This window comes from Ursus maritimus, unplaced genomic scaffold (genome assembly GCF_017311325.1).
Source record: "Ursus maritimus isolate PB19 unplaced genomic scaffold, ASM1731132v1 scaffold_12, whole genome shotgun sequence".
Taxonomy (NCBI): domain Eukaryota; kingdom Metazoa; phylum Chordata; class Mammalia; order Carnivora; family Ursidae; genus Ursus; species Ursus maritimus.
In genome coordinates this window covers 4,654,598-4,670,042 of record NW_024423564.1, presented here as the reverse complement: position 1 = coordinate 4,670,042, position 15,445 = coordinate 4,654,598, and the positions used below count along the sequence as shown (strand labels likewise).

The window sequence follows — 15,445 nt, the reverse complement described above, 5'->3', positions numbered from 1 at the left end:
AAAAGAAAGAAATCATTGTCCAACTTTAGGTTCTAAACACTTTTTTAAAGATTTATTTATTGGGGTGCCTGGGTGGCTCGTTGGTTACTCATCTGCCTTTAGCTGAGGTCATGATCCCAGGGTCCTGGGATTGAGCCCCCTGTCGGGCTTCCTGCTCAGCAGAAAGTCTGCTTCTCCCTCTCCCTCTGCCTGCCCCTCTGCTTGTGTTCTGTCTCTCTCAAATAAACAAAATCTTTTTAAAATTATAGATTTATTTATTTAATTTGCGAGAAAGTGACAGAGAGAGAGCAAGTAGGGGAGGGAAAGAGGGAAAGAAATTGAAGCAGACTCCCCACTGAGTGCATAGCCAACTCTGGGACCTGATCCCACCACCCATGAGCTCAGGACCTAAGTCAAAATCATGAGTCAGATGAGCCACCAACTGTGTCACCCAGGTGCTCCTAAAGACTTTTCTACTACGTTTTCTTCGAAAAGTCTTAACATTTTAAGGTTTCTATTTAGGCCCATACTCTATTTTAGGCTAATTTCTGCATGGTGTGAGTTATGGATCCAATTTTATGTATTTATTTTCACATGCATATACATAGGTCATATCCATATTCATGTGCTGAAAATATTACACTTGACCACTTACTGAAAGATTATACATTTTTAAAAGATTTATTTATTTATTTATTTTGGGGAGGGAGGGGCAGAGGGAGAGAGAGAGAGAATCCCAAGCTGACCCCCTGCTGAACATGGAGCCTGATGCAGGGCTAGATCCCAGGACCCTGAGATCATGACCTGAGCCAAAATCAAGAGTTGGACACTTTCACTCATACGATGATAGCCACTCTTAGTCTTTTTATGTTAGCTGCCAATAGATATCTAGTACACTTCACAATGACATATACTACAAGCTTTGCTTCTCACATTTATCAAAAACCTCTTCTCTGTATAGGTATTAGTTTCCATTTGGAATCCGTAATCCATTTTATTGATCTGCTTACCTGTCATATGCCAATACCAATCTGTTTCGATTACTATAACTTCAGAATAGTTCTTCAAATTAGGTACAGCTAGCCCTCAAACTTGGTTCTTTGTTTAACACGTGTTTTGGCCACACTAGGTCATTTACAGTTTTCTGTGAATTTTAAAATCAACTGGTGACTTTCTACCAAGGATACAGGCTGAGATTTTGAGAGTGATTCAATTGAATGTATATATATCAGATGGGGGAAATTGATGTTTGAACAGTATTGAAGCTTGGGACCCATGAATAAGAATTTCTCTTCATTTTCTATGGCTTCATTCATTTCTCTGTGAAATATTTTGTGATTTTCACTCAGATCTATCCCTCAGTATTTCAGGCTTCATGCTATTATCAATGGTATCACTTTTCACATTTCAGTGGGCATTGCATCACATAAAACACACTGAGTTTTATATGTAGATGTTTGTATCTATTCGTATACATAACTGAAAAATGCTTTTCAGAGTCAAGCTAGATCTGCCAGTGACCATATCTTTGGAGATTTAGGTATTTGCTGACAAGAATCTTATTCCATTCACTTGGAGTTTTCTCAGCAGCCCAAAGAAAAAGGTAAATAGCCTACAAAGAGTCTTGTGGACCAATGCATGTGAAATGCTTTGTATGTTCATTAATAAACTTTCCTTAAGAGTAACCACTCAGTTGGTAGGTTCTTAATCATCTTGGTTTAACGGCCATAAAGCAGATTTTATTTATTTATTTGACAGAGACAGAGACAGCCAGCAAGAGAGGGAACACAAGCAAGGGGAGTGGGAGAGGAAGAAGCAGGCTCATAGCAGAGGAGCCTGATGTGGGGCTCGACCCCAGAACACGGGGATCACACCCTGAGCCGAAGGCAGACGCTTAACCGCTGTGCCACCCAGGCGCCCCAGTCTCCTATTTCTAAGTTAGTAAAAAATCCCCATTTCAAAGGAAAACTGAGCAGCACATGGTATAGGACTGAAGTTAATGTGTGCTAGAATGTTGATCCTTACGTTGCAAGCCATAAAATGTAAGCTTTTTCAAGCTTTTTTTTAAAGATTTATTTATTTATTTGAGGTGGAGGGCAGAGGGAGAGGAGAGAGAGACTCCTCAAGTAGACTCCCCACTGAGCGCAGAGCCTGACCCATGTCAGGCTGGATCCCAGGATCCTGAGATCATGACCTGAGCCAAAATCAAGAGTCAGACACTTCGGGACGCCTGGGTGGCACAGCGGTTAAGCGTCTGCCTTCGGCTCAGGGCGTGATCCCGGCGTTATGGGATCAAGCCCCACATCAGGCTCCTCCGCTACGAGTCTGCTTCTTCCTCTCCCACTCCCCCTGCTTGTGTTCCCTCTCTCGCTGGCTGTCTCTATCTGTGTTAAATAAATAAATAAAATCTTTTTAAAAAAAAAAGAGTTGGACACTTCACCAACTGAGCCACCAGGAGTTCCAAAAGATTATATTTCTTACAACGCTTTGCTTCTCACGTTTATCAAAAACCTCTTCTCCGTATAGGTATTAGTTTCTTTTTGGAATCCGTAATCCATTTTATTGATCTGCTTACCTGTCATATGCCAATACCAATCTGTTTCGATTACTATAACTTCAGAATAGTTCTTCAAATTAGGTACAGCTAGCCCTCAAACTTGGTTCTTTGTTTCACACGTGTTTTGGCCACACTAGGTCATTTACAGTTTTCTATGAATTTTAAAATCAACTGGTCACTTTCTACCAAGGATACAGGCTGAGATTTTGAGAGTGATTCAATTGAATGTATATATATCAGATGGGGGAAATTGATGTTTGAACAGTATTGAAGCTTGGGACCCATGAATAAGAATTTCTCTTCATTTTCTATGGCTTCATTCATTTCTCTGTGAAATATTTTGTGATTTTCACTCAGATCTATCCCTCAGTATTTCAGGCTTCATGCTATTATCAATGGTATCACTTTTCACATTTCAGTTAGGCATTGCGATCACATAAAACACACCTGAGTTTTATATGTAGATGTTTTATCTTGATACAAACAAATGCTTTTCAGAGTCAAGCTAGATCTGCCAGTGACCATATCTTTGGAGATTTAGGTATTTGCCAGGTGACAAGAATCTTATTCCATTCACTTGGAGTTTTCTCAGCAGCCCAAAGAAAAGGTAAATAGCTCTACAAAGAGTCTTGTGGACCAATGCATGTGAAATGCTTTGTATGTTCATTAATAAACTTTCCTTAAGAGTAACCACTCAGTTGGTAAGGCTGCTAATCTATCTTGTGTTTAGATGCGATACCACAGTTGAGAAATTTAAGGGCCAATGTTTTCTCTTATTATTTTACTTAGTCTTGAATAATCTACTGCCAGCATTATGTACTACCAGAAGCCTTGGGACGGTATGCAATGATATATCCATCAAATACCATGAATGGTACCCAAACCTGATTCGTCTTCTTTCTGATGTGATCTATTATAAAATGATACCAACAGCATTAAAACAATTAATAGTGGCAGGCTGAGGGCTGTGTGTGACTCAGTTGTGTGACTGAGTTACCCTTGGAGACAATGGCTCCTACTTCAAATCTGAAGTAGGTGTCCACTCCCATGAGTCTGTAAGCGTCAGGTCCTGATTCTGCAACAGAAGCTGTAGTCCTTTGCGTCAGCTTCATTCCCCCAAAGAAGAGAGAAAGATCTTTGGTTTAAGTCGTGAGTGGTGTGTGTAGCATATTTAAGTTACCTCTTTAGGCTTTGAACTTAACATCCTATCAGGCAAAGCTTGCTCACCTCTGTGACTCACAAGTTCAAATTCCCAGTGGCTCAGGTGACATGTCTCAAAAAAACCAAAGCATCCATTCAGTATTAGGTGTCTCTCCTAAAGTTCACCCTTGATGGCCTAAAATGTGGCACACAAACAGCTTTATATGTGTTTGATTCATGTTTGTCTAATGGTTTTCCAAAGTCTAAGTACGCAAATGACTTTCGGTCCAGTTTTTGTTTCCCAATGCTCTGCCTATTTGACAGGGCTCAAGAGTCAATATAAACACAGATTTATTTCAATTTATTTATAACCAACCAATCATTGTGTACATCACATATAGTTCTATACATTCCTTCTTTTACCTGTTTACTTTTGGATGTTGAGAGGATAGGACGTTACTCGCCTCTTCCACTGACATCCTGAATTACAGTTCTGCTCTCTGTTAAAACAAAACAAAACAAAAAGCTGCTTGACTTGTTATTCATCAAAGTCATCATAGGATGTGTTTAAATCTCATTATTTCTGAGCGTCATTAATTTTTAAAAGATTCTATTTATTTTAGAGAGAAAGAGTAGTGCGAGCTGGGAGAACAGAGGGGCAGACTCCGAGAGGGAGCAAGAATCTGAGGCAGACCCTGGGCTGAGCGTGGAGCCCAACTCGGGTCTTGACCTCACTACCATGAGATCATGACCCGAGCTGAAACCAAGAGTCAGACGCTTAACTGAATGAGCCACCCAGGTGCCCTTTGGTTTTCTAAGAATGGAAAAGTCATTTTTGGCTCAAGCCAACAGTGGATAATCTGTGAAAGAATGATTGCAGTGCTCAACTTCAACTTACTCACATATTATTTTAATCTGATTGTTTTAGGTGCCTTCCCCAGACATTCTCAATTGAGGCTCTCCTGAAATCAATCTGTCCTTATGGGAAACATCAGAAATCTACGCCCAAGTAACAGGCAGAATTAGAAATTTGTTTCACCATTCTGTACCATCATCTAATATGCCCAGAGGGAACCGTCAACAATTCTGGATACACCAAGAGGTAACTTGTACTTATCCTTACCTAGCTAATCCAGTCTCTATTCCTACCGTATTTTCTTTTTTTTTAATAATTTTTTTATTATATTATGTTAGTCACGATACAGTACATCCCTAGTTTTTGATGTAAAGTTCCATGATTCATTACTTGCGTATAACACCCAGCGCACTATGCAATACGTGCCCTCCTTCATACCCATCACCAGCCTATCCCATTCCCCCACCCCTTCTCCTCTGAAGCCCTCAGTTTGTTTCCCAGAGGAGAAAATTAACTAGATACAAAGAAGTAGAGTGAATTGATGACCTTCTTCAGTACCAGTGAACAGCTTCCAACAGTAGGCCTTGACTCTTTGCATTTAAAGCATATTTGTATTTGGGAGTTTTTAATTTGGGGGGAACATTGTATGCATTTTCACTTTAGCATGTTTGTGTTCAACTTCCTTTATAGTATATAGTTAACAAGGCTTCTGGACTAGTCAGTATCCCCATAATTTCATGTTGAAAACTAGTACAGTTTTATAAATCAATAACCAACCAATACACAAGGCTACTATGGTTTTCTCATTGCCCTAAGGAACCGAAGTATACTGTGTCAATTACGTACTTCAAATCTTAGACAGACTGTCACATAAAAAGTATTTAAGAAAATTAACTTATGAGAAAATATTCAACTTCGACAGTAATCAAATAACAAAGTACAAAAATTAAAATCATCATTGCATTAAAAAAAAGAATTATTGCAGATCATGGACTAAATTTTTAGTGTCCATCGAATCCAAAATTTTGCTAGATATGTTTTCTCAAGACGGTGTAATGTTACTATGAGCCAGCTCACCTGTAACTTCAAAAGCCCCAACCCTTTTTCTCCACCACCTAGGGGATACTGTCACAAACTCAGCCCAGCCCTTTCTTCTGCCACTGGCCAGGTGATCTGTTTTATTGCATGACCCTCCTGGCAGAGCAACTTTCCAGCATGTTATGTGCATTAAGGGCTTCCTGTTTCTCTACGACCAATGCAAGAAAGTGGTTTGCTTTGTTATTTGGCATCTAGAGCCATGATTAGCGTCAGCTTTGTTTCCCCGGAAGTCATCAGGTGCTGTTAAATGCAATAACTTTTCTCCCACTACACTGCACTTGACTCCACTCAAATATTATATTCCCTAAACCTTCACTTTCTGAGTAGATCCTTGACCCTTTCCATTCATGACCCCCAGGCAGCATTATTAAGAATATTATTAATATCATGTGGCTTCAGATGCAATGGTCCCCTACCCTGGGCCTCCCTGACCTTAGGGCAGAACTATCTGCAGTGAGAATGGACATTTACAACCCTTATCCAAACATCACTGATCCCTCTAAGCCCACACTTACGTGGAGGACATCGACCATGAGGGCAGCTCCAAGGTCGAGGCTAGGCTTCTGGGGCAGAGCCTCATGGTCACATCCTCCTCCTCTTGGAATTGGTGCTTCCCAGCAGTTCAAACCAAGCCTGCTCCATCCTGTGGGGCACCTCGGCAGGTGCACAGGTTCACTGTGGCCTAAGTTACTCTCTTAGTCCTCCTTCCTCAGCTCGGGCACCTCCTTGCAGAGTCGGAAGCTGCTGTATGCATTCCGTGGTCTCCCCTGATTTCTTTGAACTCAACTTGTCCTTCTTCTTACCTCCTGCGCCAACCACCTGCTCCACCATTGCCTTGGCCATCTTTGGGTTATTCTCATCCTCCAAACGTGCTGCTTTTCTGTCTTCCATCGGCTCCTTCCGTTCTCTGTTTTCAGTGTGGGCTCAGCTCAGGCTCCTGCAGGAGACACGCAGAGAAGTCAGGTCTCAGCTGCAGTCCCCAGGACTGCTTAACAGGCACCTCAGTCCCTCATGCACTCACAGAATCTGAGCAGGAAGTAACTTTGGAAAATTTGAATAACAACCTTATCTTACAGATGAGGAAACTGAGGCCCAGAGAGATTAATTGCCCCAAACTCCTTCATCACTTGATGGCAGCAGAGCCCCCACACTGGCCTTGGCTGCAAGCTTCCCTGTCGAGGCTCCTAACACATCCTCCAGAAACCCACAACAGAATTTCAGGGGACACTGAAATTAAAAGTTCCCCTTAAAAATGCATAAATAATTTTCAGGAGACTTTGGATTAAATCAGAAGGCCTATTTGGGGACAAATCTTTTCTCACAGCGATATAGCTCTCTTCCTTTTATTCACTTTTAAATCACTGGCTAATAGACCAGGATCACAGAACACAAGTGTATTTCGTAACACTCATCATGATCACAAATAAAATGCACTTACGTGATTATCAATCAGATATCTGACTCCTGTGCCAACATTCATTTTCCTGAGAGCTGGCATCAGTCTGCCTTGCTCAGCCATGTCCCCAGTGCCTCCATGACAGCCTGCCAGGTGAAACATTCAGTAAATACTTGTCAAGTGGATAAATAACAGTTACCAGGAATGACGAACTTTTACTGATCTCCAGTCCGAACCATATTTCCATTCCAACCCTATCCCGGGTCTGTGCTGAAGCAATAAAAGCACAGCCTTCAGAGAAGCTGTCCAAGAGTCCGATACCAGCTTCACCACAGGTCACATACGCTTTACTGGATCATTTAATTGTCTCTTTGAGCATATGTATCTCCTGTATGATAGAAAATGTATACTATAAATTAGGAAAGCCAGCATGAGCCACTGGAAAGTTAGATGTGAACTGGGACATCATGTAGCAGACAGGGCTCCAGTCCCTGGGCACCTGCTGCAGAGCTAAAGGACACCTACATCAGAGTCACTGTGGTGCTTGTTAGAATCCCCTGGGAATAAGGCGAAGAAGCTTCATTTCAGACAAAAACTGCAAGGAGATTCTCATGTATGAAAAAAAGCCTATTTCAAACAAAGAGCCTAGGATGGAGATTCTGACGCCCCAGTGCTCACAAGACTGACTCCGGTTTGAGCAGACCACGTCCCTCATCCAAGGTGGCTTTCAACGGAGAAAGGGGACATTTCCGGGAAGGGCTCCTACCTGATGTGGGTCCTGCTTCCATGATTTGGGTTTTTAGGGCGTTTCCTCCTCGGCTCCAATTGCTGGGGGATGTCAGCCCTCATGGGAGTCATTTCTTTATGAAGACCTCTGTCATTTATTCTGCCCCTGGAGAAGAGACAGCAGAGATCAGTTCTGGGCTCCACAGTTTTAGCCTTCCTCCTAAGCCACCTGGGTAAACTGAAAGCATCATGACAGACACAAATCAGGGTCAGGGAAGAGGATCCCAGAGGAGTGAGATGGTGAGGGCAGCCCCTCCTGGGAGAGAGAACCACAACAAGGTCACTCTCAGACCTGTTCAGGTGGGGATGACATACCAACCATTAAGGGGAGGATGCTGTCATGAGATGGAAGTGGAAGATCCAGAGGCCTGTGAGAGAAAGAAAAATAATAATAATGAATTAAATGAAGATGCAAACATATGCGAGCCCAGAAGTAAAGCCTCATGTCACAGAGTATTATTCCTGAGTCTTGAAACCTATCCAAGGAATTCTTGCTGAAGTTTATTTTGGTGGATTTCCAAATTATTTTGGATCAGTGACCTTTTTATACCTTCCATTTTCCCTCTTTTTGAACTGGAACCTGAATAATGTTGTCCTTTATCTGTCTCACTATTGCACAAGGGGGACAGATCAATTGTTCTGTAGTTTCTCAGGTCTACAGAGGGAGAGGAATTGTACCCTGTGGTTAATGGACACCCTCAGGAGTCTCATCCACACCTGATATAAATGATTTAGATGTGATTTTGTAATTTTGAGCTGATGACATTAACACGACTTTTGTTTGTTTGTTTGTTTTTACTTTGAACTGATGCTGCCATGGATGAAACTTTGGGAATATTAGGGGTAAGGTAAACGTATTTGCCTTTGGAAGGGACATGTATCCCTAATCCAGAGGATGGCCTGTAGTAAAGAGAAGTTAAAATGGTCTCCAAATATGTCTCCACCAAATCCCTAGAACTTGTTAGAGTGATGAGATATTGCTCCCATGATGATGTTGTTATATAGCATGGCTGACTTTATGATGGGGAGATAATCTGGGTGGGCCAGATCTAATTGCATGACTTCTTAAAGAAGAGACCTTTCTCTGGCTGGCAGGAGAAGACAAAATCAGAGTGAAGCATGAGAAGGATTCAGTGCACCATTACTTGTCTGACAATGGAAAAGGCCCCATGAAAAAAGAATGGAGGCAGCTTCTAGAAGCAGAGCATGGCTGCTGTCTGATAGCCAACAAGAAAACAAGGACTTCAGTCCTACAACCACAAGCAACTGAATTATTTTTTTCCATTTAATTTAATTTAATTTTTAAATTTAAATTCAATTAATTAACATATAGTGTATTATTAGTTTCGGGGTTCAGGTCTATGATTCATTGGTCTTATATAACACCCAGTGCTCATTATATCACATGCCCTCCTTAATGTCCATCACCCAGTTACCCCATCCTCCCATCCCCCTCCCCTCCAGCAACCCTGTTTGTTTCCTATGATTAGGAGTCTCTTATGGTTTGTCTCCCTCTCTGGTTTTGTCTTGTTTTATTTTTTCCTCTTTTCCTTTATGAGCCTCCATTTTGTTTCTTAACTTCCACATATCAGTGAGATCATATAATAATTATCTTTCTCTGACTGACTTATTTCACTTAGCATAATACTGTCTAGTTCTATCCATGTCACTGAAAATGGCAATATTCCATTTTTGTTGGCTACATAATATTCCATTGTGTATATATACCACATCTTCTTTATCCATTCATCTGTTGATGAACATCTGGGCTCTTTCCATAGTTTGGCTATTGTGGACATTGCTGCCATAAACATTGGGGTGTAGGTGCTCCTTTGGATCACTACATTTGCATCTTTGGGGTAAATATCCAGTAGTGCAGTTGCTGGGGCGTAGGGTAGGTCTATTTTCAAGTTTTTGAGGAACCTCCATACTGTTTTCCAGAATGGCTGCACCAGCTTGCATTCCCCAACAATGTAGGAGGATTCCCCTTTCTCTGCACCCTCATCAACAACTGTCGTTTCCTGATTTGTTAATTTTAGCCATTCTGACTGGTGTGAAGTGGTATCTCATTGTGGTTTTCATTTGTATTTCTCTGATGCCGAGTGATATTGAATACTTTTTCATGTCTGTTGGCCATTTGTATGTCTTCTTTGCAGAAATGTCTGTTCATGTCTTCTGCCCATTTCTTGATCAGATTATTTGTTCTTTGGGTGTTGAGTTTGATAAGTTCTTTATAAATGTTGGATACTAGCCCTTTATCTGATAAGACATTTGCAAATATCTTCTCTCATTTTGTCAGTTGTCTTTTGGTTTTGTCGACTGTTTCCTTTGCTGCGCAAAAGCTTTTTATCTTGATGAAGTTCCAATAGTTCATTTTTGCCTTTGTTTCCCTTGCCTTTGAAGACATGAAGCAAATGAATTCTTCCAGCAACTGTAGTGAACTTGGAAGAGGAGCCTGAGCATCAGATGAAAACAAAGCAAACTGACACCGGGATTTCAGACTTGTGAGACTCCACGCACAGAACCCACCCACACTATTCCAGATTTCTGAATCTACAGGACTGTGAGATAACAAATGTGTGTTGTTTTAAACTACTGTTTTTGTAATCTGCTAATATGCAGCAATAAATCATTAATTCAGATGCTTATCTCTATATCTCTATTTTCCTGATTTTTAAAAAAGATTATTTATTTTAGAGAGAGAGAGAATGAGCAGGGGGAGGGGCAGAGGGAGAGAGAGAATCTCAAGCACACTCCCCACTGAGCGCAGAACCCACGGCTGGGCTCAATCTCACAACCCTGAGATCATGATCTGAGCCAAAAATCAAGAGTCAGTTGCCTAACTGACTGAGCCACCCAGGTACTCTGCTACTTTCCTGATATTTTAATTTTCAGAAACATTATGTTAATTTCTATAAGAGAAAAAAAAATCAAAGAAGCACAGTAAAAATCTTGTGCTCACTTTCGCATGACTGTTCCCAAGCCCTGGTAACATAAAGGACATTGTGAAGGACATTTCAGGCGCTGGAGGAATGTCTCTCTAATGTTACTAACCAAACTTCTGAAAGAATAAAGATGGTATAATATTTAACTGCATGTTAAATATGTGAATTCATCATCTATCACCATTTCGTATAGCAGATAGTTTGTTGTTATTTTGTTTTCTTTTGTTTAGCTCCTTGTTCTCCTGAGCTACCAGACAAGATTTCATAGCAAGTACCACTTACCAGCAGAGGAGAACCAATTCAAAAGAGCAATAGAACAATATGTTAAGTTCCCCCAAACAAAGTCCCTAGAATGCAACCTCTCTTCTAGTTATCACCAAAGAAAGAAAAGGACTTACTATATAAAGTCCCAATCTAATAAAATTTCAATTTAAATTATCTGTTTTCCAAATTGTTCTTTTGCTCAGGTGTAGTCATGGTAAGCAGGGATTAGGGATTGACTACAAAGAGGTTTGAAGGAATCTGGGGAGGCAAAGAAAATGTTCTAAAACTGGACTCTGGTGACAGACAACCCTATAAATATACTAAAATAATTGATCTGTACATTTGCAATTAGTAAATTTTATAGTATTGTGTAAAGGTTCTCCAGAAAAACAGGACCAATGGAGATGTATTATGAGTAATTGGCTCATGCAATTCTGAAGGCTAAGAAGCCCCATGATCTACCATTTGCAAGCTGCAGACCCAGAAACCCAGTGGTGTAATTTCAGTCTGCGTCCAAATGCCTGAGAACCAAGGGATCCAATGGTATAAATCCCAATCCAAGAGCAGGAGAAGGCACTGATGGGCCAGCTCAAGCAGAAAGACAAAAAGGAAAAATGGATCAATTTTTCCACTTTTTGTTTTATTCAGGTCCTCAAATAATTGGATGATACCCACACATATGATAGGAGGCAACCCAAATAACTAAGTCCATTGAATCAAATGTTAATTTCATCCAAAACATCCTCACAGACACACCCCAAAATAATGTTTATTCTAAGCACCCTTTGACTCAGCCAAATTGACGGATAAACTTAACCATTGTATATATGTTATTTACTTAAAAAAAAATATCAGGGCATCTGGGTGGCTCAGTCAGTTAAGCATCTGACTTCAGCTCAGGTCATGATCTCAGGGTCCTGGAATCAGGCTGGGTTGGGCTCCCCACTCAGCAGGGAGTTTGCTTGTCCCTCTTCCTCTGCTCCTCCCCTTGCTCGTACTCTCTCTCTCTCAAATAAATAGATAAAATCTTTTTTAAAAACCCAAAACAAACAAACAAACTAGGTTTCTACTCCAACATGAAAAGAACTTGGAAGTCATCACTCTCATCCTTACAAGAAAAAATGCTGACAAAACTGAAAATCTATGACTCTTCTTGGACCAGACAAGTGAGGTCATAGGGCATGTCACTCCCAAAAGTAGAGAGACAGGCTAATGAAGGGAATCACAGCTTATTGGGAACAGAAGCTACTGGAGCCAGCAGCTGGCAGAAATCTTCAACGGTAATTGACAAATTTCTGGAACCGAGTGTGGAATAGCTTGAGAGTTTAAAATTCCTGGGGGCACACATTTTGTGAGGTTTTACCTCCAGGAACCTGAGCAGGTTCTCCTGGTGAAGATTAGGAAAATCCCCAAAGGACTGATACTACCGACTTCAAGGTGATAAAGCGGTAAAGCTACGGTAATCAAAACAGGGTGGAATTGGTGAACACACAGACAAATAGACCAATGGGACAGAGTCAGAAATAGATCTCCATAAATAGAGTTAACTGATCTTTGACAAAGGAGCAAAAGCAATTTAATGATGAATGTATAATGATAGTCTTTTCAACAAATAGGGAGCAACTGGACATCTACATGCTAAAAAAGGGGGGGCTCTAGATAGAAACCTAATACTTTTCACAAAATTTAGGTCATAGACCATATAAAACTATAAAACTTCTAGAAGATAACATAGGAGAAAATCTAAGTGACTTTGAGTTTGGTGATGACTTCTTAGATACAACACCAGAGACACAGTCCATGAAAGAAAAAATTGATAAGCTGGACTTCAATAAAACTAAAAACTTCCATTCTATGAAAGACACCACTAAGCCAATTAAAGACAAGACACAGACTGGGAGAAAATCTGGGCAAAACCTGTATCTGATGAAGGACTGGTATCCAAAATATACAAAGAACTCTTAAAGGTCAACAATAAAGCAAATGGCCCAGTTAAAAATGGGCAAAAGATCTAAACAGACACATCATCAGAAAAGATATACAGATGGCAAATAAGCCTATGAAAGATGCTCAGAATCATTTGTCATTAGAGAATTGTAAATTAAAACGACAATGAAATACCACTACACACTTATTAGAATAGCTAAAATCCCAATCACTGATGACAACAAATCCTGGGAAGGATGTGAATGAATAGGAACTCCCATTCATTAGTAATGGGAATGCAAAATTGTACAGCCACTTTAGAGGATGCTTTGGTGGTTTCTTACAAAACAAAACATACTATTACTTTTGATCGAGAAATCACAGCCAGATGAGGTATTTACCCAAATGAGGTGAAAACTTATGTTCAAGCAAGAACCTGCATATAGTGTTTATAGCAGATTTATTCATAACTGTCAAAAAGTGGAAGTAACCAAGATGTCCTTCGATAGGTGACTGGATAAACAAAGTGTGGTACATCTATAAAATGGTATTTAGCAATGAAAAGAAATGAACTATCAAGCCATAAAAGACATGCAGGAACCTTAATATTACATAGCATTAAGTGAAAGAAACCTACAGTAAAGTCTACATACGATGTGAGTCTAACTATAGGACATTCTGGAAAAGGCAAAACTATAGAGACAATGAAAAGATCAGTGATTGCCATAGGTCTGTGAGGAAAGGAGGGATAAATAAGCAGAACACTGGGACTTTTTAGACAGTGAAACTATCCTGTATGATACTGTGGTGGTGGATTCATGACATGCATGTGTTGAAACCCATAGAACTGTATGACAAAGAATGAACTCTAATGTAAATTACCGGCTTCAGTTAATAATGTGTCAATATTATTTCATCACTTGTAACAAACGCACCACAGTAATACAAGAATGTAAAAGGAAATTGTGTGAGGGAGGACGGGGTGCACATGAACTCATTTATTAATTTATCTGTAAACTCAAATTGTTCTTTAAAAACAACGTCTACCAATAATAATAATTTAAAAAGTAAGGATGCAACACTCTCAAACCAAAGTGTTCCTGGCATTCTGTAATGATGTGGTTAATACTGAGTGTTGAGGTTCACTAACCTAGAGTCTGACCAGTTGGTAATTTTGATGCCTGTGCCGTCAGCCTCTGGCCCCAGCAGTTCTCCGGGAATCCAGATGTTGGATCATATAGGTCAAGGTGGCCTTTGTGCTCCAGATGGAGCAGAGGGACCGGAGGCATCTGGTAAGAATGGAGAAAAACCATCCCACAGGGCAGAACTAGGTGAATTCAGGACGACACCCCACCTGCAACAGCAAATCAAAATGCGGGGTGAGGTGGGAGGACTGAGAGCTGCTGGGTGAGATCACCGCCTGAAAGATAAAAGCTGCTGGAGAAGCTTTGGTAAGTTTTGAGAATCGAAAGCCAGAAAATGCATTTCAGTAAAGACTAGAACTTCTGGTGATGGGCTTGAACCACCAACTTTCCACTGATAGCCATAGGCGCTGATTATACCACCAAGACCAGGTTATTACAAAATCTCAGTGTTGCTATGGGTGAGAACTTGCTCCCCAACCCCTCCATCCTCTGCTTAAAACACACTTAAAACCCGCTGGCGCTGGCAATGGAGACATTGAGTCTCGATATTGGGCAGAGTTTTGGGGCATTGATACTAGCGAGTGAGCACTCGAGGCCTCATGCCGGGCCCAGGGGCCTCCCCCCAAAGTCTCCCTGCTCTAGGTGACGACCACAGGCTCATGGGCCGAAGTCGTCCATTTGCCATTCTTCCCTAGCGTCACCTGTCGCGCTCACCTCGAGTTCCTCAGCCAGAACAGGTGCTCTGGGAAAGACACTAACCTGCTGTGCCCCCCAACTTGCTGCCTGTTCTCCGTGCCTCCAGAGGAGGGCTCCATCAGGCGGGACCTGGGGTCTACTCACCATGCAGCCCCTGTGCACAGCAGGGCCGAGCACCAATAGGCACCCAATAGATGCTCAGTGAAGATGCGTTCCGCAGCAGGGTGTTGGGAGGGACCAAAAATGTCACTGTGGACTCTTAGGTTTTAGTTCTAGAAGAACCCTGGAATGGAAGAATGTGAAAGACTTTCAAAACTGGTTGTTTTTTAAAATTGGCAGCTGAATCGTGTTAATGTCCGGATCGTGGAAACGTCTAGAGGGCACCACCTGGAATTGCACTGAGCTCTCCACCCAGGGCCTTGTGGCACCCTCAGCCTGTGGGGACGCCAACGGGGGAAAGGGTGAAGAGAAAGGTGAGGGTGGGACAACCAGTGAGAAGAGAAAAAAAACGAGAGAGAGATAGAGAGATGCAGTTATAGCCACCGAGGAAAAAGCCCAGGAGAAAATGCTGTCACCTACTTACACCTGACCACACCACCTTAGGTCTTGGGTGGCGAGCCTTGCTCATGGCGGGGGGGGGGGGGGGGGGGGGGGGGG

At 41.5% G+C, this 15,445-nt stretch overlaps 1 protein-coding gene across 1 annotated transcript in view; it reads right to left on the bottom strand.

The window, feature by feature from the left end:
- The window catches only part of LOC103678388 (neuroblastoma breakpoint family member 6-like), a 64,507-nt gene extending 56,380 nt beyond the window's left edge, over positions 1–8,127 (bottom strand). Inside the window, exons 1-3 of the mRNA XM_040626716.1 lie at positions 7,069–8,127; positions 6,146–6,567; positions 4,100–4,176 (exon numbers count right to left, since the gene is read on the bottom strand). The gene's annotated coding sequence lies outside the window, so the exon portion shown is untranslated. The remainder of the gene's footprint in view (positions 1–4,099; positions 4,177–6,145; positions 6,568–7,068) is intronic.
- Between the last annotated feature and the right edge of the window lie 7,318 nt (positions 8,128–15,445).